The sequence below is a fragment of the Lepidothrix coronata genome, unplaced genomic scaffold, assembly GCF_001604755.1.
Source record: "Lepidothrix coronata isolate B3197 unplaced genomic scaffold, Lepidothrix_coronata-1.0 Scaffold88, whole genome shotgun sequence".
Lineage (NCBI taxonomy): Eukaryota > Metazoa > Chordata > Aves > Passeriformes > Pipridae > Lepidothrix > Lepidothrix coronata.
This window is the reverse complement of record NW_016690268.1, coordinates 1,976,765-2,002,462: the sequence shown is the minus strand read 5'-3', so window position 1 is coordinate 2,002,462 and position 25,698 is coordinate 1,976,765. Positions and strand designations below refer to the sequence as shown.

The 25,698-nt window shown below is 43.8% G+C and overlaps 1 protein-coding gene and 1 long non-coding RNA gene across 2 annotated transcripts in view; one reads left to right on the top strand and one right to left on the bottom strand.

The window, feature by feature from the left end:
• Nucleotides 1-25,698, bottom strand: part of CLDN10 (claudin 10) — a 58,813-nt gene that overhangs the window by 15,937 nt on the left and 17,178 nt on the right. The window lies entirely within an intron of this gene.
• On the top strand, nucleotides 147-8,416 carry LOC108500323. The gene is made up of 3 exons (XR_001875827.1): nucleotides 147-530; nucleotides 5,734-5,895; nucleotides 6,935-8,416. It is a non-coding gene; the product is annotated as an uncharacterized LOC108500323 (long non-coding RNA).

Sequence of the window (25,698 nt, the reverse complement as noted above, 5' to 3'; positions counted from 1 at the left end):
GCGGAGCGGAGGCAGCGGAGCCGAGCGGGGCGGGGGCGGCGGCCGCGGCCGCCTCGGGCCGCGCAGCCCAATCAGCACAGGGAGCTCCCGGCGCCCCCGGGGCCGCCCCCGCCCTGCCCGAGCCCCGGCAGCGCCCCGGGGTCCCTCCGTTGGAGCCCAGAGCGCTGCCCCTCGGGCGGACCCCGGCGGGGCGCGGGGCGCTCCCCGAGGTGGCGATATAAACTAGACCCGAAAACAAACAAACAGCAACGCGACCTGTAATTTGGGTTTAGTTTCCCCGTCCCCTGCAGGTGCGCGTGCAGGGGACGGGACGGGACGGGACGGGACGGGACGGGACGGGACGGTGTGGCAGCAATGGGAGAGGTGCGGCCTCAGCCTCTCCTCAGTAGCTGCAGGTTTGCATCTCTTTCCGCATGCAGACGCCCACCTGCCCCCCCCCCCCCAAAAACCAGCTCTGCCTGGGAAATGGTTTTGAGGAATTCTTGTACAATACAGGTGTGCTGAACGGATAGAGTGCTCCGTACAAGGAGGTAAGATTTTGAAACGCATAGCGAGGTATTTTAATCCTCCGAATTTAAGCTGGCCCTCTGTTATTACCCGGCTACAGACGATACAGCGTTTAATACCTGTTTTTGTAATTTGAGGTGATGAACTTGGGATTTTCTGCCTGAGTTTTAATGCACTGGCATTCGAGCCTAAATCTCACAGGTGTAGAGTTATCCACAGCGGTTTCACCTCCTGTTTGAAGCTGTTTACTTTCCACATCAGTAGTATATTTGCTATTGATGTGGAAAGTACACTGCCGGTCTTTACTTTCCTCCTATTTATTTCAAAACTATTGTTACATTTTCTAAACCTTTTTGCCAGATGGGCAATCATTGGAGGATAAGAAGCCACATTTGCATCATTATTCTTCTGATGAATGCTCTTTGGTTCTGCCGCACGGGCACAAACCCGGATGTAATCACTTACAGACATATATTAAAAAAAAAAAAAAAAAAAAAAGGAAGAAACCCCAGAGTTAGGTGTACCCTTGGGTGTGTGTCAGAACTCAATGGGAACAGGGTGTTTGTTGATCTGTTAATGCCCCAGCAGGATAAAAGGGGGTCCACAGACGCATTTACTGACGTAGTGGCTTTGCCTGCTCTCTGCCTCCTTGGTACCCTCCAACTTGCAGGTGACGCACAGAGGCATTGGCAGAGATGAGGGAGAGGGGAAAGCAGGCAGTAGGCTTGTTTGTACAGCAGCATTAGGTGTGCAATATGCTACAGCTCTGTTCAACCTCTGTGCCAAGATGCCTTCTCTCCTCAGGAGGGAAAAGAAAGAGAAAGGGTCATGAGGTAGGTGAGCCACCCTTTTTTGTGGTGTCAGAAGTAGCCAGAGCTCACTTCGGGACACAGGGAAGTGCTTCTGAGTTCAGCGAACAGGGACATGGCTATAGATCCAAGTCACATCTCTGTGATGATATGATCTACTTATCGTAGGGAATGGCGGTGATAAGAAAAAAGAAAAGAAAAAGATTTTTTAATATTTTCCTCCATTGTGGCACTTTGAGATCTTGCAGACTGGAATTTTGGTGGTGGTGGTGGTAAACTAGGCCAATCCAAGCTATCAGCTGGGATCTAATTGAGTCTGCAGTAGGAGTCTTGAGTCCAAGCCTGGGTCGTCATGCTTTCTTGACATGGGGAGCTCACCTGTTCTTTTATTGATAACACTGCTTTGGTTGGTGAATATAGGGTGTGGTGTCTGGGCAAATTTTGGTCAGGGCCCATCAGAAGTTTTTGGTGTGCTGCCACACCACAACCAGAAGGCTGGAGTCAGTGTTGAAGGATAGAAAAACAGCCAGGATTCTTCTAGGCCTGAGTCTTAGCCCCAGGGAGGAAGAGGAGGAGGAAGAGGAGCTTCCTGACAAGCATAGGTATCCCTTCCCAGAGGGGCTATGGAAGCAGCAGGCTGGTGAGTAACCCTGCTAAAGGTGGGTAGCCCTGCTGAAGCTGCTGTAGACTCTGGCTGAGATGTCCAACAACCAGTTCTGCTGTCCCAGACCATGCTGCTTTCAACAGAGCTGGACTAGCTGCAATGTGCAGTATGGATCCATGGGTCTCTGATGGCCACCTGTCTGCTGCCAGGGACTTCAAGGGGAGCCCCTGCATGTGGCTTACGACAGATGAAGTTAATTCCACCTCAGACCCAGTCTCTGCCTGTCAGCAAGGACCTTTCAAGCAGGGTAATTTATATGTTCATTCCCTTGTAAACCCTGTTTTATCCAGAATGTTGTAAAGTGGCCTCAGTGTACATGAGAATCAGACTTGCTTCACGGAAAGGCTCCTCCTTTTTACTCCTGACACTGTTGCTTTTGAGGGTGTTTTATGTTACTAGTCCAGTTGTTACCATCTTTCTCATCTAAAATCAAAGCAAGATAAAACCAAAGCTTCTGATCTTATTTGTGGTGATGTAAACCCAAAATGACATAGTGCAGGGCTGAGCATTTGCCCCAGGTTGAAAAGCAGGGGAAGTTGCAAGAGATACTCTTCCCTGGTGGCATTTTGTTCGTGCTGGCTGGATCTGCAGAGGTTAGACTTTGCAAAATATTCTTCTGTGAGGCTGTGTTTCTCCCCTTATCATGTGTTCAGCTTCTTTCTCTTATACAACTGCAAGTCCCTCTGTTGTGAACTTAACTCATACGTTTTTCAGGGAACAATGGGCCCTTTTCTCCCTGTTGTTGTGGTAGGAACTTAACATACCTATGAAGACATGCCTATATCTCCCTTCAACCTCTGTCTTCCTGCCATCATAGCTCTGGCTTTGGATTTGCTTACTTGGCTTTCTTAGCTATTTATATCTAATGTATTAGAATGAAAGACTTGGACTTTGCTTTGGGTTTTTTGTTGGTTTTTTTGTTGGTTCTTTGTTGTTGTTGTTTTTGTTTTGTTGTTTTTATTTTTTTTTATTGTTCCTGTGTTTTGGGACAAGGTATGACGGGATTTTTTTTTTAAGTTCCCCAGACCACTGTGGGACTGATTTCTGTTCTTTTCTGTACATAAGTTGATCAGGTCATTGCAATAGCACAGGTTTGTGCTGGGTCATTTGAGTGTGGGTTTTATCCCCTTAGACCAGGTGAGAAACGTGCTCATGTCTTTTTGTAAGAAAACCAACCCTTGTGGTTCATTTTTTGTGGCAAGTTTCATTGACTCTTGGTCATAGAAACAGCATTTTGGGGGGAAATATTAGTGAGTGTTTACAATAAACTATTTCAGTTGGAAGGGACATATGTTGATCATCCAGTCCAACTGCCTGAGCAGTTCAGAGCTGACCAAAAGTTAAAGCACATTATTAAGGGTATATCCAAATGCCTCTTAAACACTGACAGGTTTGGGACATCAATCACCTCTCGTGGAAGCTTGTTCCAGGGCTTGACCACTCTCTCAGTAAAGAAGTGTTTCCTAATGTCCAGTCTAAACCTTACCTGGTGCAGCTTTGAACCATTCCCAGGGAGAAGAGATCAGCATATCCCTCTGAACTTCCCCTCCAAAAGAAACTGCAAAGAGCAATGGGGTTGTCCCTCAGCCTCCTTTCCTCAAAACGACAAGCCTAGAGTCCTCAGCCACTCCTCATAAGACATTTCTTCCGCCTTTTCACCAGCTGTTGCCTTCCTCTGGACACATTCAAGGACCTCAACACCTTCTGAAATTGTGGGGCCCAGCGGTGCTCACAGCACTCCGGGTGAGGCCACACCAATGCTAAAACAGTGGGATAATCATCTCTTTTCACTTGCTGCTTACACTGTGTTTGATGCACTCCAGGATGGGATTTGCCCTCCTGGCTGCCAGGACACACAGCTGACTCACATTGATCCTGCTGCCAACCAGCACCCCCAGATCCCTTTCTGCAGGGCTGCTCTGCAGCCACCGCTCTCTTGATTTGTACTTGTTCCCAGCATTACTCTATCCCAGGTGCAGAATCCAACATATGGGCTTGTTAAATTTCATCCCATTAATCATAGCTCAGTGCTTCAGTTTATCCAGATTACTCTGCAAGACCTTTTGTCCCACGAGAGTGTCAACAGCAATTCTCATTTTGGCATCATCAGCAAACTTGCTGATGGTGTGTTCAGGTCCTGCATCCAGATTGTTGATAAATACATTGAACAGGTCTGGCCCCCAGGACTGAGCCCCCAGGAGCATTGCCAGTGACTGATCACCAGCCAGAAGTAGCCCCACTCACTACAAGTCTTTGAGCTCTGCCCCTCAGTCAGTTCTTCACCCAGCACACCATCAACCCATTCATCCCACTGCTGGATGAGTTGTGCAGAAGGGTGCTGTGATGGACAGTATGAAAAACAGACTGAAATACAGAAAAACTACATCCACCACCTTCCTTTCATCCACTGGGTGGGTGGCCTTATCATTGAAGGATACGAAATGAGTTAAACAGGACCTTCCTTTTGTGAGCCCGAATTGACTGTGCCTGATAATTGCATTGTTCTTTAAATACCTTTCAACAGTATCCAGTGTGATCTTCTCTGTAACTTTTCCAGGAATTTAAGTTAACGTTAGAATAACAGGTCTGTAGTTCCCTGGGTCTTCCCTCACAGCCTTCTTGTAGATTAGAGTAACACTGGGAGCTTTCAATCAGCAGAGTCCTCCCCAGACTCACCAGATTTTTTAACTACCCACCTTTTACAAATCAGAATGGAATATTAATAAATAGTTGTTTTTTTATAATGTACAAAAGTTTATTGTATTGTCATGTACAGAAGAGCCTTTCAGAAAGGGTTTTGCTTGCAATCTGAAATACAGGATATTATTTTAGCTCTTGCAGGATCAAAATCACAAAGCAATTGTTATTGCCTCATAAGTTAAACACCGGATGACAACAGCATTTGTTCTGCAGCCAGGATAAGCAGGCTAGGGTCGTTATGCCTTTGTCCCAGAGTAATTTTTCTTGTAATTTTACTATGCATAGGTTGGGCAACTTGAGACTCTTTCCTGGCTCTGCCATGTTATGATTTCCAGGGTGCCTAGAGCACTTGTGCAAAAGGAAAAAAACCCAACTTTGTTTTTCTAAGGCTGAAGGACAACTTCCTTGTTTGCTAAGGTTTCCCTGAGAATCTGAATATTGAAAAGGTAAGGCAGACATGTGGGGAACACAGGCTTGTAAGTGTGTCATATCTGGGCAAAGTCAAGTCTACTGTCAGCCACAGATCTGGGGAATACACCTCAAATTGCTGTGTACATTAGAGGAGATTAACACAACTGTAAATGAGGAACTTGCACAGTGTTCTCCATTGTGCAGAAAAAAGTGTTGCCTAAAAATTGAGCAACTAGATCCTCTTCCCCAAAGGAGAGTAAACAAAGGAATGTTTCTGTGTCACCTAAAAAAAAAAAAAATCCCTCAGAGTGGGAACATCAGTTAATAATCACCAGTCCTTGCTGCGGTTGCCGCTTTGTTTTTCTTAAGCAGTGAGAAATGGAATTAAATTAATTTACTGCATGTCGCTTGTAAACTGCCAGGACAAGAATGATTTTAAGCTATGTGGTTCATATATTACATAACAAAAAGTAAAAACTTAATAGGAACTGACAATCTAGAGCATTTTAAAGGAGTGAAAAATTGCATTCCACGAGCCAATAAACTTTCCCCTCTCTCATTCTCTTCAGCGCCCTCAGACATTACAGGCTTTGTTTCTTGACACTGACATTAATGCATTGTTTCTTTCTTTTTTTTTTTCAGCTCGCCTTAATTCTGTTGAGAAAAGCCTATGTTGTTCCCTGAAAGTTTGTAATACAATGCTTTTAAAAATAGATATAACCTGTTTAACAAACTCAGCAGGAAATGTGAAGAAGTGCATCTCCTACTTTACTGGAGGTGCATTCCATCTGGCCAACAGCACAGGTGCAGCTCTCATCCTTCAGAAGTGACCTCCACATCAAATTAAGTTTTGCTAAACACAGGCAGGTCACAGTGTAAAGGAAGGAAACCTCTGGACAGATTTTTAGAACTTGTGGCCATATGAAGTGCAATTTAGAAAGTGTTTGCAAAATAAAAGTATACTGTAGCTAATGGAATTTAAAAGGATTTAATTGTGGTGGGAGGCAGATAAGCAAAAGTCTTTCTAAAGCAGCTAGTGTTCAGAAGCAATCCTTGCCAATGAGCCATAAAGAGAAAAAAGTTGAGTCCTGACCAGTGTCTAAATGGCAGGAAAGTGTTCAGATCTTGGTGTTCTTGGAGCGGGAGCACTTTCCCACTGAGTGTGTCCTCTGTCCTCGTGTGCCACAGCTGGTCTTTGCTGTTTCCTAAGCACCTGGTGGTTCTGGGCACGAGGAGTCTGTTGTCTTCTATGGGAACCAGAATGGCTCCCAGCTGGAGGACTCATAGAAGTGGGAGCCAACCCTCTGAGGGGAGCACAGCGAGGGCAAGGGGCACAAGTTGGAAGGTGGGAAATTCTCACTAGATATTAGAAAAAAATTCTTACTGGAAGGATGGTCATGCACTGGAGCAGGCTGCCCAGACAGGCTGTGGGATCTCCCTCCTTGGAGGTGCTCAAGACTTAACTGGACACGGCCCTGAACAAGCCCATCTGATTAGATGTGTTTTGGACTAGATGACCTCTGGAGGTCCCTCCTAACTCAACTTATTCTATTACCCTGTGATTTTGTTACCTCACTGGAGCAAATAGAGTAGCACTGGGATTCATTTGACTTATTATAGCTCTAAGTGGCACCCTGCTGCACTAATGATTACAGATTATATGTTATGCTCAGAACATAATTCCATGTGGTCCCTTCTACCCTGTTATTTAGCCCACATGCTGATATCTTCTTTTCACAGATATGTGTATTTCAGATCATAACAGCAGTACATTTAACTACTTTTTCAGCTAATTACACATAGGGAAATTTTTCCATGGCTATCCTATTTTTATTTTTTTTAGGGTGCCTCTGGATATGCTAAAGAAAACCCAAAGCACGGAACATGACACAGAGACCTTTAGCTCTGCTGGTGTAATATCCTTCTCAAGACAGCAGAGCAGGGATGAGAAGAAGAGAAGCTTCTGGAAAAGAGGGACTCATTTCCCAAGTGGATGCAGGAGCAAAGCTGCTAAGTGTGTGCTTCAGCTAATAGGGGGTGGCAGCAACCAGAGACAGCAGTCGAAGAAATGTGAGATTACTGGCAAAGGTCCTGGAGGAGGCAGAAATAAGGTGCAGAAGAGCATGAATGAAGGGTGATAACTTACCATGCTCTTTCTACTTAGCCCTGCTTAGGTGCAGCCTAGCCCTCAATGCAAATTTGTCCCAGTTTCCAATTTGGAGGAAGGGAAGACAGGTGAAGGTGAGCATCTGCTTATACCTTGCCACCGGTATCTCTATCTGCAAGGAAGCTCTTCCATATGCCCTGCTCCGGTTCCTCTCCCCAGTTCCTACAGCAGCTCCTTATTCACTCAGGGAAGGGCTGTGCCATGAAGAGGGCATTGTGGTTTACTGTCCCAGGCCCCACTGTTTATCAGGCACCAATTGTCCCAGCTGGTGGCATAGAAAGATTTAATTTAACTGAGAGCATGAAAACCACAACCTGGAGCAAAGCAGCTTCTGTAGTGTGACCTAATTTGAGAACAAATGGACTGGGATCAAAAAAGGTCATGGTGACAAAGTGGAGTTAAAAGCTGACTTAGATCAACATTCTCAAGCAATTGAGAAACAAAGGGAATAAGGAAATAACATGTGACAGATTCAAAAATCAATAAACAGGTTGCGGTTAATGTGCATTTGATCTGTCATCAATACTGCTTCTTTTGATCCTACTGGTTTGATTTGGTCTCTGAAATAGTGTGTGTATTTGAAAGAGAAGTGATAGCCAGACTGGCTTGACAGAAGTGGGTAGAACCCTCCAGCAAAAAGGGGAATTGCCTCCAGGTGAAGAGGCTTTTGGATAAAATCAAAATTAAATCTGCTGAGCTTAAGGAATCACAACTGAAAATGGCAGTAATGAGATCTGAGGAGAAAACGAACACCTTAAAAACATAGCTGTCAATGTCAGCATTGTGCTGAGGAACATGATTGAGTTCTCCTTGTCTTCCATCCACCGAGAGCACAGCCTAGTCAAAAATCGGATGGATCAAATGTACTTGGAAGTTTTTTTTAGTGTACCAAGCAGCACTTCAGCTCATTTTTGTGTGAATTTTGTGTGCACAGGGTTTGTCTTTTCCTTCAGTGCAATGTTGTGCGTCCACACTGAATCTTGAGAAAACAGTCCACCAGTATCTACTGTGTGCAGTAAATGAAGCAGTATATTACCTAGGAGAAAATTCATTTGGACTGCTTATTTTTGCTGGGTCACAGTCCGGAGTAGCCAACCACACATTTGCCAAGGGCAGGACATAATGTGCTTTGTCTGTTATGTTAATGCTTTCATGGTCCTATACAGAAAGTATTTTTCTTTGATTGCATTGCAGTAGCTCTACTTTGCCATTGCCTTTGCAAAGAAATAAAGCCTTTTCCACTGATGTAGAGATCCAGGTATGCACTGTGTTTTTTTTCTGTTTTCCTCATTGTTCAAGTGTCTTTTCTCAGCTGACTATTTATTTCAAGGGCTCATTTAGGCGTTCATTTTAGCTTTTTAATTCAGTTGAGCTGCAAGCCATGTGAAGAAGTGCAGAATCACTTTTGAGACTTTAGCATTAAAACTATGTAAAATCTCTTTTTTCATATCAGAAATGCATTTCAACTTTTAGAAAAGGAGAAAAACAATTTCGACTGAAGTCCGGTTTGTAAGGAACGTTTGCAGCACTGGATGGTGCCTCATGCACATGGTCAATATTTCTGATTTTGGTGGTAAGGCTTTATGTGGATTTAAATATTGCACTGCACTGTTTTGGGGTTTTTTTTCCCCAAAAAAGCTGTATAGTGGGAGAAAATGGGATAATGCAGCAATCTCTTTACTTGGTGCTAGCTCTGGGAAAATTCAGTTTCCTTTTCTTTCCCAGTTTCTGGTGTAGTTATTTTATGTAGACAGGAATCAGAAAATCTTCCAACAGCAAATATATATATTTCAGAAGTCTCCAGATGACAAAGTGGTGGATTTTGATTGTGAATTGCTTGATAGATATCAGCAAAATAAAAATGCCAGCAGATGCCAAACAGTGAGATTGGAGATACCAGTGTATTTGGTTTTTTTAGTGATTGCTCTTTGTTTTTCTACAGGTGCACTATTGACAAAAATTACTTTCAATGATATCTGAGGATTAAGGGTTTATTTGGAAAGACGGCCCAGAGCATTTTATTTATGTGGTATTCTGGGAAGTGTTAACTTTTCTATGTACATACGGGAAAAACCTGATTTGGTAAGAGAGGGTTAGGACGTGGCATGCAAAAGCTACAGGTTTGCTGCATTCAGTAAAAGACTTGACCCAAATGTTAAAATTTAGCTGGAGGAAGTGTTTGTGTTATTGCTGGATATACTGTTAATGTGAAGTTCTGTGCTTTAGTATGAAATGCAAAACATAATAAAGTAGGAAATTCAATTGCCATTCATAAGTCCCACCCTACCGCCTCCAGTCCCATTAAATACAGGGCATCTCTGGAAAGTGTGTATATTTATGGGAGGAATTTTCCTGCCTGTAAAGGAAACCTAGAGCCATTGGCTCTAGGCATAGGCATTAGCTTACTGATGCCTGTGCATGGGCTGGTCAGTGGTGGAGCGCACTAGAGCCATGTGGAGCTGCGGTTCTGTGCCAGCCATTGTCCTCACCAGGCACCTTCCAGGGAGATGTCACATGCTCTGAGCTGTGAAAATATTGATTTTGGGATCACATACCTCAACAAGTTTCAATTTTTCTCCCATCCCAAACAGGATCTAAGTTCAACCTGGGATCCTCATCAAGCAGGTGTATGCCCTGGAGGTTGCTACAAGCCCTTTGGCTGCCTGTACTTTGCAGGAGGTTTTACCCACCTCTGCCACAACTGTTCTCCAGCTCTGGCAGCACAGCACCAGTGCCAGACACCTCCACAGGCTGAGGTTTGCTTAAGCATGACCCAAGGTGCAAGTCCCTCTTTCCCATCTGCAGCCTCTCTCTGTTTCAAGCCACTGTTTCTAAAGAGACGCTGGCCAAAGGTTTCCAACCCTAGGCAGGTGTTACTCTCCAGCTCTACACAGAGTGACCAGAGAAATGAAAGACATGATGGGTTTTGAGGATTGAGTTTAAAGTATAGAAATGAAAAGCCACAGTTAAACCACAGGGAAAGCGGAATCCTCTTCCATGTTCAACAAAAGTTAATTTTCTTCTTTTTCTAGCAAACCTCATACCTGTAGCACTAACTGAGCAGCCTCTGCTCACCCACTCCACCAGCCCAATATCATCCTGGTCTCTTCTAGGTTTCCCACTTGACTCTACACATTGGCTGCCTGCTCTTATCCCAGTGAGTCATGGCACGAGTGGTTCAGCAGACAGGCATCCTTGAATCTTGAGCCCTCATCCCTCTGCCTCTCTCATGTCTCCAGCAGCGACTCCTTCAGCAAGTGTCTCGGGCAAGCAGAAACAGCCCAGTTGCCCTGTGAACCTCACAGATGCAGTTGTGTTTCTTGGCTTTTGGCAGGGAGCAGCGGCATCCTTGGATGCATGCCTGGCAGCTGACAGACTCTTTGCCCAGATGCATTTCAGTGATTAACCTGCTGTCTCCATCTGTCATCTTAGGGGTTTCTATGCCACACCAAAAAAGACAGGAAAGTTAAAGATCAGCTTGAACTCCCTTGGACTGATATGATGCCCCAAGGGTGGGCATCCCTATGGATATTCAGCTAGATATCTACCATGTGGCTGGAGCAATACAGAGAGCTGTAAGTAACGCCCATAACAGCTTGCGTTGTAGATTTGCTCTTCAAACAAGGCTTAGAGAAGCCAAGGGGCTGTGTTTTCCAAAACAGAATTGTAAGAGGTCACTCTCCTGTTTGTGCTGCCCCTGAGCCCAACCTCTCTTCTGCAAGACGTTTTTTGGCACGCTGGTGGTCTGTTGGCTTGTGAGAATGGCCCCTGCCAAATTCTTCAGGCACAGATAGGTCGTTCCCTTCTCGTTTGTAAAGCATTTTGGTTAATATCTAATGAGAAGTGCCTTTGAACTGCTGAACTTTAAACTTGGTGGAAGAAGCCCTCCCTCGAGTACATCAAAGCCCACAGCTGTGCTTAGGGGAAAGATTCATGCCACATACTCATCAAGCCGAGAAATTATCCCAAGTCCTTTATGTGGCACAGGCATCATTGAATATATTAATATGCACAAGTAAATAAAATAAAACCATTAGACTAGGATCACAGAATCGCAGAATATTCTGAGTAGGAAGGGACCCACAAGGATCATTGAGTCCAACTCCTGGCCCTGCACAGGATCATCCCCAAGAGTCACACCATGTGCCTGAGAGTATTGTCCAAACACTTTTTGAACTCTGTCAGGCTTGGTGCTGGGACCACTTCCCTGGGGAGCCTGTTCCAGTGCCCAACCACCCTCTGAGTGAAGAACCTTTTTCTATTATCCAACCTAAACCTCCCCTGACACAACTTCAGGCCATTCGCTTGGGTCCTGTCACTGGTCACCTCAGAGAAGAGATCAGTGCCTGCCCCTCCTCTTCCCCTCACAAGGAAGTTGTGGACTGATACACATCCCTGAGAGCAGAATTTGCTCTGCAGGTTTTCAGACTGATATACCAACCACTGATCTTTCACAATGAAAATCTCTTGTGTCTCAGAACAAAGCAAACAAGTACACTCATATATATATAAATATATATAAAACAAACGTGTTACAAATACTTTTATATATCCCTGCCTTATATTATGTATCAGAAGAGATCAGACTCTTATCAAAACTTGATATAGGAGAAAAATTATTAGGCTACAACCCCACCAACCACAGTTTCATGTTTTCTTATTATTAAACATGTACACTTCTCAATAAGTAAGTGTTACCACTATAAACTGATGAAGCCAATACATAAAATAGCAAGAATGAAATAAAGGTTTAGGATAAGTAGAAACCCTGATCACAGGGCTTCTCTTTGTCCACAGAATTTCTTCTACATTAGATATTCCTACATACTACTGCCCACTACCTGTATATCCCTGGGATATTTCATTACTAGAAGTGAGATGGGCGTGTAATAATTACAGCAATTCATTAGCCTTATCAGGAATTATCTAGATTTACTTGCAAAACAGAGAAGTACTTCTTTTGTAGCTTTGCTTTTCTGGCCTAAAGATGCCTGCCAGGACAATAACTTCATTAGGATTTTACTTTTCATCTCTTTTTTTTTTCTTTTCCTTCTACACTGTTTGTGTTTAGAACTAGCTGTAGTGTGTAATCCATTATAGAAGATTTCCCAAATGAGCTGGTTGTGAATTGCAGGTCACTATCTTTCATCAGCTCCACTCAAACAGCCATTTACGACAAAGTATGACATTCTGGCTCGGTTTGTTTGTGCAACAGCTGAGATTTTTGCAATGGGAAAGTAAGGTACTTGAGTCATGTCCATTTGTTTTTGATAGGGCTGCAGTAGCCTTGAACAGTGAGGTGTTTCTGAGGTTCTTTTCCTGATGATTTCCAGCATTTGATGCTGATTTCACTTTATTTCTTTTATGGCAGCAGTCATTCATGGCTCGATAAGCCATCTCAAGCCCTTCCCGATACTCAGGTGGGCAATAAGGACAGTGTTTAGCACTTCTATGGGCATGTTCTACTGTTGCAACACAGTGTTTTTCACTTTAGCATTCCATCACCTTCAGTAACTTAGCTCTACTGTCCCAATATGTTTGCAATTTTGGCCACCGAAGATGGTGGCCCTGTATAATTACTCTCTTGTGCATGTAGTTTTGGAGTAATTTGTACTCATTGGTAGAGCTTGCCACTTCTATTAAAAGGATGAAGTTTTCAGCTCATGTGAATGAGCTGCAGTCCTACTCTGTCTACTGTCTCCCTTCAGAACAGCCAGAGACTCGCTTGCACAATTATTTCTGCACTTCCAGTCTTATTTAAATGATGTCTGCTCATGACCAACTGCCTAAGTAGTTCACATCCAAAACTAACTGCCAGTGGTTCTTCTTCATTATGAGCCCAGTTCTGGTGTGTTTTATTATTATTCCGGAAGCAGTGAAGGATCAACACCAGAAGAGGCAAGTCAGTGAGGGATTTACTTTGTTAATACTGGAGTATATTAATGAAAGTGTGAAGTAGCTGTGAACGCTGTTTCTCCAGCTCCCAAACCATTTTCTGATGCCCATATCAGGAAGGATCTTTAAATGCTGATGGTAAGGTTTGACTTTGCCTTATGTTTATGAATTTTTTTTAGACTCGGTTTTGTTGCTTCTTAGATTAAGACAATACTACTACATAATTATTAGCTATCCCTGCCTGCTGGTAGCAAGGGTGAGGCTAAAATGCCTTTGTGCCTGGGAAGCAATCTTCAGATTGGAGACCCCAGAGAAATGCAAAATTTTCCCCACCTTTGTAGACTGAGACAACGGGAGGGCACACCATGTAACATCCCCATTTGGCTGAACCATGGCTAGAAATGCAACGCTGGCTTTGCACCTTATTTGCCTTAACAGAAGTGGTTTTGTGTGATGACTGCTGCATATATGCTTAAGGGGTAGGGTTACATCTTAGAGCTGAAAGCAACTCTTTGTGAGTACATAAATCACGGACTGTGTTTGAAGATTGTATCATATCCAGTGGAGGTGATACAATCTCCACAAGCATGTACATCTCTGAAGTGAGTCATTATTTTGAATAATGATCCATGCTTGTTCGATTTCATGTGAGTAGTTATGAGGAAAGCTTAGCAGGAAGGGTTTACTTCAAGCTTTCAAACCCCTCCTCAAGATCCACCAGTCTGTGAAGTTTAAAGAGCACTAAGGCCATGTGAAATGGTAACAGGGATTGATGACACTTGAATAAACAGAGCTATCGATCTGTGCGACAGCTGGCATAAGTAACAATGTGGTCTAACCACAGTGACGCCTCTCTTCCTCTCCCTTCCCTTGACAACCATATCTTCTTTAACATCTCTGCAAGAGACCCTTTATCCTGCTCTCTACTGCAGCATTGATAGCAGCCCCACAAACAAAGTAATCAGAACTTCCCTTAAGTTGATTTAAATTTGAGGTAAATATGAGTAATATGACAAGTGGTGTTTGGCAATAAGCACAGTACAGGTAGCCATGTCCCACACTGTCACTGTAGAGCATTTCCTGGCAAATGCAAGAGGTGGGATTCTGTCTAACTTGGATGTCCAAAGCGCAGATGTCCACATCTGGGCTAGTCATCGGAGCTCCAGGCACCATAGTCAAAGGAATCTGGAGAGATATCAACTGACAAATATAGGGTGAGATGAGAAGAACTATGTTCCTGTTTCACTTTACTGACTGTAAAAGGAAGCAAGATGGATGGACAGATTCTTTGTAATCATCTGTATTATAAGTATCACGGGACAGGATTTTTTACTGTGTTTAATGTTGAATCCCATATTTACAAATGGAGATAGAAACAGTCTGAAAAGGTTTTGGCATTCACAAATACAGGCTGGCAGAAACATAGTGCTTTTTTATTTCTGGAGATAAATTTTGTACCCTCTTCTGGAAAAAGTGTTTGGTCCATATAAAATATGAAAAAAAAGTCTGTACAGTGAAGTCCTCTCCTCACTGTCATAGAGTAGAGTTTTTATAGGCTGACTAATCCTTCATTTCTGATCACTTACAAGTACCAGTGTATATGGCTCCTGATTTTTGAATTTATCTACTGCCAAAGTTAATAACCAGACTGTGGCCTCTTGTGAAATATGATTTCTAAGTGAATATACTGAAGCTCATGGAAAACAAATATTTTTAGGGTTTTTTTTCCTAGTTTCTATTGGTACCTGTTCACCTGGAAAATCCAGAGCAGAAAACAACCTGGAAAGTCTGAATATAAGCTTAATTATGGCAGTTTTATATTGACATCGACATCGCTTAATTAGTGACTACACTGTTAAGATTTATGCAGCTCTGAGTTTATAATCAGATCCTATGTCCAGTCAGAGGAAAGCAAACAGAAATTATTGTTTCCCTTGAAAGAAGAAAAAGGACTTTTCAGGGATACATCACACTCCTTATCTCCCTGAACAAGCAAATGTGGCAGACGGATAATGCAAGCAAAAGGAAAGGTTGGACCTGGGGAGTTTGACCTTGGAAGAATGGTAATTTCAGCTATCAAAAATGAGAGAGCTGCCAGCTTGCCCACTTATGTGAAAGGTTCATTGTCTGAAACTTGAAATGTGTGAAAAGGGGCGTGAAAAGGGGCGTGAAAAGAGTATTGACAGCTATCCAGGTGGGATCTGCTCGTTCCCGTCTCTGAGTGGTTTCATCCGATTCAGCTGATTGACACCTCACCCAAATTTCTAATTTAAGCAGGACAAACTAAAATGGAGAAGGCAGTTACCAGAGACTGGTATAAAAAGTCTGTATGCTCTCAGTAGAAGTGTTTGCAGGGTATCTGCTATCCACTGATACTACCTGGTCACGTGTTGGAGATGTATGATCACTCAGAACCTCGCTGGATGCTGGCTAGGTATCAACAAGTGAATAGCAAATAACTACTTACATCATCAGATGGATCTACTGTGTTAAAATTGCAAAGATCACAAACTACTCTTTGCACTTCTGACAGACCAATAATGGGTATTAACCCTTGTCATAACATCTTTGACACTCTTAGCCAATGGTGTGACAAGGATCACCAGAATAATCAGTTCCCTCCATGCATTTTGAGTTTCAGAAAGAAAAGATGCTTTGCCGGGAATAAAAAATAAGATCTATTTTGTGAAATGAGCTGTGCTTCAGGCCCATTCTCTTCTCCAGCTTGGATAAGGCAGGATCAAGTCAGACATGGTACTGACTCTTAGCCTTTCTTTGCTGAGTTGTTAGGTGTTAGCTTTGCTAACTATCCTTGAAAATGGAGGATCAGTGGGCAGCAAACAGATGTCGACCCACCACTTCTTCTGGGGGAAAGGACTAACACTGGAATATATAAAAAAATTTTGTGCCCAATCCTTTTGCCATTCCACAAAAAGCAAGCTGGGTCTAAATCTGCTCTTACCCACAACTGCACAAAAATGGCTGTAGATATGCCCATATTTTGCATCAGGAGTCCTACCATGCGGCTTCTGCTCAGTCCTGGGCATTGCAGCATCCACCAGCATTCCCTGTCTGACAGGCTGAGTCACGCAGGGTTAGCAGAGCCCCAGTGGCCCCCACAATCTCCAGAAGCATCATTTGATCTCTTGAAATGGAGACCTTGCAGATCTGGCCACGCTCTATGCCCAGGGAGCCTTGACTGCTCCCCATTCCCAGGCATGCCTGTGCAAATTGGCAGTGGCTCCTGTCTCCTGCCAGCCTGAATGGCAGGGCGGCCTCCTGCACTCCAGCTGATCTTGGAACTGAACATATTTTGCTACCAGGACCTCACAGCAACAGGGCACCTAAGTTTTGTAAGGATGGAAAAAGTCTGTTCTTTGGGAACTTGTGGTGGGGAAAATAGTGTTTTTTCCCCCTGGAGTTAAAAAAATGGTAACTGCCGAGGGGGTGGTGTCTCTCTTGGTGTTGACCCAATCAGCACCCCTGCAAAATTTAAACATATCACACCAGACCGGAAAAGAAGGATGATGTAGCTGAAGAAGTGGCCATGTTCTGAAGCCACGAGGAGAAGGGGCAGGAGCCCCGCTGGGAGGCCTAGGCCCCCCCAGCCCCCGGCTGGGGGACTGCAGGAACTTGGAACAGTGTTAAACTGGGCCAGGTACTGTAGCTAAGAACTGGGGGAAGTTTCTTCACTGTGAGCAGCAGCAGGAGATACTGAAAGCGGCGGCGAAGCAGCAGTGAACGGAGAGACTATGGCAGAAAGCCAAGAGATAAGAAGAAGCATCAAAGGCGGCTTGCAGCCAGGCAGGAAGACACAAAGATGTCTAATGGATGAAGAGAGAGTGGACTAAGCTCAACAAAGACAGTTTTGGGAGTAAGAACTGAATCAAACCCCCCAAACCCTTGTGAGACCCCTCCTAGGAGGAGGTGGTGGACCCCTACTTGACGGGAGTCTTGGAATGCAGCAGTACCAGAGAGAGGAGCTGAGAAGCTCAAGACATTCTGGAAGCTGGACTGGGACGGCCAGATGGAATGTGGAGGGGGTGACCTTGTCCCCCGCTGCTGCTGCCAGGCTGGCAGCCTGAGACAGAGCACAGGAGCTCTGGTAGAACTCTTGAGGCAAAGCCTTTCAATTGAAAGCTGCCCGAGACGTTCTGACTCAGAGGTAAACCCCCTGAGGAAAGGGACCGTCACGAAGACCCCTGCACTTCATGATATGACATGGTGAAGCGAGCCTTTATCCCAGTTAACGCAGTCCATGGGAGAGAGAGACCTTCGCTTGGAGTTGAAGGGCTGAGAAGGGGTGAGAGGAGACCTCCCCTTGTGTGTAATGGAAGGAGATCCAGCTACAACTTCAGCTATGACTGCTGCATGGAAGAGAGACACTGCTGTCCTGAACGTGGAAAGGATCTTTTCCTTCTTCCCTTCTGAACTTTTATTGGAGGAAGAAGAGATTTGATCCAATGTAAATACTGCTTTATCATAGGAGAGATAGTTAAGATTGTGTATATAATGTATTATAATATTTATTTGTGTCATAATTGTAATATAATTCCCTTCCCCCCATATTGAGTCTTGTGTTGTGTCTGGAAAACCCCTCTCACATGGGGTTGAGTTGTGGAAGGGGGGCTTGGACTCGGAAATTGGATTTTGAGGGTCTCAAACTACAACGGAACTGAATTTCCTGTGAGTTCCCAAGCTCTGCACAGTGACAGAGGAATAGGTCTGTTGACACTTTATACTCTGTGCAAGCAACATGGAAACACGAGGATTCACAGGCTGCAACGAGAGTGGAAGGTGAGAAAAAGTGAGAAACCAGAAGAGAGAAACAAACCTGTCTCAAACAAACCTAAAAGAAAGAAACCTGTCTCCTGTACACCCAGGAGACATGGAAATGTTAGAATATGTTGCTTGCCTGTGGGCAGGCAAAACACAAGCCCTGAGGAAGAACCTCTCAGCACTTAGGAGTGTTTTGGTATGAAGGTAGGAAGGCACAGAAAAATGAGATATACAGTCATTTTATAAGAAGACTTACTCTCCAGGAATAGGGCTATGGATACAAGGACTCCATGAGGAATTTGTTATACAAACATGGGTCTCACCTATGGGCCACCCATGTTTGGGTGAGCCTAAGCTACCTACTCATTTTGGATGGGATCTGTCTCTCTTAACTTAGCTGTTTAAAGTTTAGGATTTAGCCTAAGTCATTGGCTCTAAGCTCTGAGTCTGGTGGAAGGACACTTCCAGAGTGTAGCCCATAGACCTCATACCCATTGCCTCTGGGGATGCCTGCCTCTTTTCACTTATTGCAGAAGGAGTTTAGGATGATTACCTTAGACATCCTCTTTAGACTGCTGAAGTTAGTGAGGTGAGCCCCACCTCCTAAACACTGCTCAGCTTAAGAGGTAGTGCTGTTGAAATGAGTGATGTGCACCTCTGGAAAAACAACTTTCTGAACCAGTGATGAACAGTAGCCACAACCTGGCACCTGTCTGCATCATCTCTTGTCTGTGGACAGCCCCACTGGTCACAACTGAGAGGGATTTCTCTCCTCTTAGATGATGCCTGTTTCACCTATGGTTGGTTAAACCTGGCTGTTGACTAATAAGACACAACTAAAAAAATTGCTTTCAGCATAACAAGTGGGTTGGCTTTTCACACGTTTGGTGGGATATGGCCTCAAATTATGGTGAAATCGAGTTTCTGTACTGTAGACAGCTAGAACACAGTGAAAAGGTCACATCAGGAAAGGGGAAGGCATACACCTTTGTTCATTGTCTTCCCAGGTATTTATGCACTCTGTGTTCCCTTGGCAGCTAGAGTGCATGGCTTTTGAAGCATCTTTCTTTACCCAGGCAGGCAGCAGGTGGGATCACTGGATAACATGGCCATCCTAGCAGCAGGAATCCTTCTGATCTGCCTTTCAGGGCTAAGGAGCAGAGATGATACATTTCCTCCATGTCTGCTCTTCAGGGAAAAGGTGTCTGACCAGTACCTTGGGAAATACAACTTCACATTTACTGTGTTATTTATGATAGGGTGAAATTTCACACTGTGTTGCAAGTCATCTGGAATGTGTTTGCCTTGGCATGTCCTCTTACTGCCCTCAGCTGCATTATGGCTGTCTCTTCAGATATCTATTCAGGCAGATTTTGTTCATTGAGTCATTTACTACCCCTGGGAGGATGACCTGGTGGGATGCTGCTGCTCCAGTCTGTGGTACTCGGTTGTTCTGATACTTGGGAGGTGGTGAGGGAGGGAGCTAAGCAAGAACTTTACCACTCAGCGCTTGCAGAACTGGGAGCTGATTAACATATACCTCTAAGGTGCCCACTGGGAGTAGATCTGAATCTGTTCTTGTTACGAGACTGCTGCATTTTTTTGAGTGGACTGAGAGAAGTTAATGGGAACGTTTCGAGACAAATGTATTCTGTCCAAAGTGATGTATATGGAAATGTCTGTTCACTTCCGTTCTTTGGCATTCAGTGAGGCAGCAGGGAAGCTCCAATGTGAATGGTTTTGTCCTAGGTAAGGTCTATTACTTTCCCCAGGTAAGGTCTACTGCAAATTTGCAGTGAGAGTAGGCCTGAGCATTTGTTGGTCAAACCATTATGATGCTCTTCAGCTAAGTTTTGTGATGGGTTTTCACACGTATTTGTTTGGACTTCATGGCACCTCTCTATGGGAGGGGGTGGATTTTCACCTGCTTCATTTCCTGAACTCCTTTGCTACATTTTACTCTTCTGTCATCACTTTTGTTTTTCCTTTTCACACACTGAAGTAAAAAATATGGATCATTCTTCCCTCTGTACTGACACATTCAACTCTACTCTGCCTAGTTACTCTTTAATTTTTCTCTTTCAGATGTCTCAGCTATCTCTGTGTTGTGTTGAAAAGTTTCAGATGTTAGAGGGGAAATGATATGTCCCCTTTGATAGTGCACTTTATATTTCAAGGAACTGTGTCAAGGAACTGTTGACTGCAACAGGTTTTTGCATATGGAGATTCAGTCTCATTTTGATGAGAGAGAGGAACACAGGAACAAACATGCTGGTAAGAGCATAAAGTGGCCATCTGCCTCCCTCTTACAAGGTCCCATAAAGCTGTTCCTCACCCACACTTCTAAGGCAAGTTTCATTCACAGTGACAGTCAGTAGTGCTTTGCTTCCCAGGCAGGGAGCATACCTTCACTCTTGCAGGTGAGAGACCTGTGTACATGGGAGATGTTCTGCCACTTTTCCCCTGCCATTATAGAAAAATGAACTGACATGCTTTTGATTTGTTACACCTGCTCATTTTCCCCTGTATATTTGTTTGATCCCCTTGATGGTGTGTTGTAAACTCTACTTGTATTATCTGGAATTGTTGAATGAGTCTACTTGACCTTCCGAACCTCCAGGTATTATTAAATTTCAGCCTTTCAGGAGATTTAAATGTAAATCACAGTAAGTGACCTGTGTCTTCTCTGTCATATTTTCCAGGACTGTGGAAAGTTTCAGATACTTTAAGGACTTTTAAGATGGCCTCTGTTTAACACCTCAATTGTTCCCTTCTCTCTAAGTTAGATGAACCTTCCTTTCAGGCCCTCATTCATCTAGTTTGATTCAAGAGTGTAACTTCCTGTGCTCCCTCTGCAGAAAGGACTGGAGAGATGTACTCCATTCATACAAAATTTGATCCCCTCCCCTCCAGAGCTGCCTATACAGTGCTGAAACTGTGCATAAATGCTGGTCGACAATCATTATTACTCAGATTACAAGTATATTTAGAGATTATCCTATTTCTCACTATCTGCCCAAATAACAAACAGGTATATTTTAAATGCCTCTTTTTTTTTCTCCCTTTAGCCAAGCAGGCAAAATGAGCATGTATTGGGGGCAAGGACGGCCACATCACAATTTCTGCCTGGGACAAACCAGTTAGCTTTTGTGGTTCACTTTTCTGTTCAATAAGGTACTACAAAGGCATGTATGCTTGAGACTCAGTTTTAGATAAATTTTATCATGAAAACCTCTGCTTGCTGATATAAATCTCTGCATTTATTAAAGCATTATTTCTTTTAATTGGTCTTACAACAAGAAGCAACCCTTAAAGTATTTGTTCCTCTCCTTCATAGAGCTCAAACATCTCTCCAGATAAGAAACACATCTGAGAATTGATTTCATGTTAAGACTTGATTGACATTCAGGATAATACAATAATTCACTGAATGGCCTTTAGAGGGAAGCAGATCCAAAGAATCCATGGAGAGATCAAGAGGCAAGCTTTTTGCAAGACCAGGCTGCTAGATGTTGTTAAACAGAACCCAAAGCTGAGACACTTGGCTTATTCTCTATGTCCCTGTGTAGTACTGGGTGAAATTTGAACACCCCTCACATTATTGCAATCTGAAAGCTCTCGGGGAATGAAGGACACCAGGTATGATCTTAATCTGCTCATGTCAGGAGACCTTGCTGCTTTGTTATATGGGGAGTCTTCCTTTACCCTTCAAAAGCTTCCTTGAGAGTAGGATTTGGGGATGATAAAGAACAATGGGAGCATCCAGGGCACTATGCAAGTGGTGCTCATCATGTTTGGAAAGAGGGACCTTCCTGTCTGACATTATAAGGTACGATTTGAAGTAAATATGTGACCCAAAGCTTCCTGACTTCTGTCTGCCCTCTTGTGAGGGATCAGGCAAAAATGTTCTCTGAAAAATACATACATAGAGCCAAAATCTTAAAGGGTAGTTTCTAAATACTACAAGTTTGAAGGGCTGTGATATGTGTGACCTTGTAATTCTACCTGTTTGAAGCATTCTTTTTACAGTAAAAAATATTTTAAAGACAGAATATTGTTTTAAAGACCTTTAAAGATCAGAAGTGGCAGCAAAATCTCTATGGGTGAAGTTCTCTGCCCTTGCTACCTGCTCTTTATGTCTTAGGGCATGTTGATGGGGCAGGAATTACACAGAGGGCAACCTGCCAAGGCAGCCTGCCTGTGTGCTGCCCTTCTGGCAGACCAGAGTTATCATTTTATGAGGAGAAGGCAGATGTGCTATATATAGCCTGGAATGAGATAATGAGTTTGAAGCGGCCTTAAAGAAGTTAATGCAATTTTCAGTACATGCATACTTCTCTATAAAGAAGGTCTAAGCAATGAGCTCTGGCATTGGACCTTGGTTGCCAGTTGTAAAACTTTATGGCTCAGCTTGGGCCCCACCAACTGTCTCTCCCCAGGATATACCTGTTCTGGAGCATGTCCTGAGAAATCCTGATCACCAGTCTGCCCTGTTCTCTTTCATGCCACAGATGGAGCCTTCACAGGCATGCGGAGGATTTTAAATGGCAGAAGCATAGAAAAGGCCAAACAGGGCCAAACTTTAAAAAAAACAAAACCAAAAACCAAAAAAACCAAAACAATATGCAGCAGAAATGCCATGGAATTAGAAATTCATCAAGCATCAATTATTGGATTTTTTTAACAGATAGTGAATTGAACTATTTGTAAGTACCTGTAAAACAATAAAGACATCTGTACCAGCTAGTACAGATTAGCCATGTCAAATCAATCTAATTACTCTCCTGATAGAGTAGAAGGCCCTCTGAGTAGGAAGGTGCACTTAAATGTTGTATAACTTGAATTTTCACGCTCAATAAAACCAATATGAGGTTTGTTGAAATCACCCTAAAGCAGGATACCAAACACTCGCTGAATGATCAGTAGTTTCCCTGCCATGATGCCCTCAGAAGGAGTCTGCAGGGATCTGTGCCGAACCTGCTGATTTTCGGTCCTTCGTTAGCACATCTAGCAAATAAGAACCCTGTTATTGCTGGCAGAACTACAGCATGAGCTATTGAAACCATGTGCATGTAAATTAAAGTATTCCAAATTCCATCACATTATTCATAAGATTATTTTTAGGCTTGCACCTAGTGCCTTGGCAGTCCCTGTCTGCCTTCTCTGAGAGCAGATGCTGCCCCAGATGACATGGGTCATGGTGCTCCCAGCTAAGGCTCCTCCACAGTTCCCAGGCTTATGGCAGAAGATGCAGCTCCCAGACTCACATAAACCCAGGTTAATGACATCAGGTTTTGTGTATACCTTTTCACTGATATTGCTGCAGGAAGCTATAAGCAGATTAACAAGTGCTGAGTGTAAGTTTAAAGTTCAATCACATACGTTAACATCCAAAGGTTATGCAAGACAGAATTTCAAATGAAACATGTAAAGAACATTTGATAATATTTTACATTACATTACATTATTTTACAAACCTTACCCGGTTTTTATACTCTTCCTTGAATTAGTCATAGTTGGACTGAACATCCTAACAAAACGATTTTAGGATTTTACCAAGGAACTTTTGAATCTCTAGAAATAGGAATTAAATCCATAGAAAAAACCCACAGATAAACAACAAGGTTCACATTCTCAGGCATTTCAAGGACAAAAAGGATTATCCACTGTAAAACCTCTCCTCTTTCCAAGTAAAGTCCAGTTGATCATGCCAGCATAAACAGAGAGAGGAACAGGAGAAAGAAGAAACACCTGTGCCTGGGTAAAGTGACACTTCCCTCTCCTTTTTGTTCACAGGTGAGAAAGATTTGTTTTTCTGTGTGGACAGTAATTTGTGGATCCCCAAATCAAATTTCTAGAGATGTTTATCCCAGATGATTACATCAACATTTCAGCTTGAAGCCATTGCTCTTTGTCCTATCCCTGCATGCCCTTGTAAAAAGTCCATCTCCAGCTTTCCCATAGGCCCCCTTTAGGTACTGGAAGGTTGCTGTAAGGTCCCCTGGAGCCTTTTCTTCCCCAGGCTGAACAACCACAACTCTCTCAGCCTGTCTTCATAGGATAGGTGCTCCAGGTGCTGATCAAATTAGTGGCCCTCCTCTGGACTCACTACAATACATCGACAAGTCCTGCAGGCACTGGAGAGCAGATGGGTCTACTGAACCCCCAGTTGCTGCCATTGCGAATGTGATTTCTTGTGGTCAGGCTGTGACAAAGAGTTCTGGCTTCTGTCTTGTTCCTAGATGCAGTCTGACTGGACATTTTCATCTTTTTCTTCAAGATGCCAAAGAACAATAAGCTATAAAACATTTCAAGAGGAGAGCCCAGGGCATTGTACCATCTCAATTTTGACAGAAATTATTCCAAGCCAAGAAACACAGCAGTGGCTGGTGGAAGGGATACTAAGCAAATTTGCAGATGACACAAAACTGGGAGGAGCTGTTGACTCCCTTGAAGGCAGGGAGGCTCTGCAGAGAGACCTCAATGAATTAGAGGACTGGGCAATCACCAACCATATGAAGTTCAACAAGGGAAAGTGACGGGTTCTGCACCTGGGATGGGGCAACCCTGGATGTTTGTACAGACTAGGGAATTAGATGCTGGAAAGCAGTGTCTCAGAAAGGGATCTGGGGGTCATGATCAATGGCAAGTTGAATATGAGTCAGCAGTGCCCTGGCAGCCAGGAGGGCCAACCGTGTCCTGGGGGGCATCAGGCAAAGCATTGCCAGCCAGTCAAGGGAGGGGATTGTCCCGCTCTGCTCTGCACTGGTGCAGCCTCACCTTGAATATTATGTGCAGTTTCGGGCACTGCAATGCCCAAAGAAATACATTAAGCTGTTAGAGAGTGTCCAAAGGAGGGCAATGAAGATGGTGAAGGGAGAGAGTAGAAGCAGTATGAGAAGTGGCTGAGGTCACTTGATCTGTTTGGCCTGGAGGAGACTGAGGGGAGACCTCATTGCAGTTACAGTTTCCTTGTGAGGGGAAAAGGAGGGGCAGGCACTGATCTCTTCTCTGAGGTGACCAGTGACAGGACCCAAGCAAATGGCCTGAATTTGTGTCAGGGGAGGTTTAGGTTGGATATTAGAAAGAGGTTCTTCACTCAGAGGGTGGTTGGGCACTGGAACAGGCTCCCCAGGGAAGTGGTTCCAGCACCAAGCCTGACAGAGTTCAAGAAGCATTTGGATGATACTTTCAGGCACATGGTGTGACTCTTGTGGGGTGATCCTGTGCAGGGCCAGGAGTTGGACTCAATGATCCTTGTGAGTCCCTTCCAACTTGGCATATTCTGTGATTCTGTAAGTAACTCCCAGTGCTCTGGAGGAACAGCCTTACGAAGACCCTATGAACCCCATCAATCCAAAAGATTTTTTTCTTTTGCCTTTTGTGAGGCAGCATGATCAAAAATGCCTGATCTTCCACCTCCTTCTTCCTCCTCCTTTATGGCATAAACCTACCCACTTCCTTTGAAGTTTGCTCCCTGATTATAAATACTCTGGGACACAGGTGCTTTGTGTTCTGTGTTTGCACAGTGCCAATTACAAAACCTACTCCTAGAAGCCAATTATAGGTAATAAGCTTTTGTTCAGGTTTTGGTGGTTCCTGATAAGTGCAAACAGAGCACAATGCCTGTGTTTGGTTCCTTTGTGGAGCATTGCATAAGAGAGATGTATTCTCCCAAATACATGAATATATCTGGCCATCAACAAAGCAGTGAAAATATCTCAGGAAGCAGAATCAGATTCACAAATGACCTAAGCACCGTATGG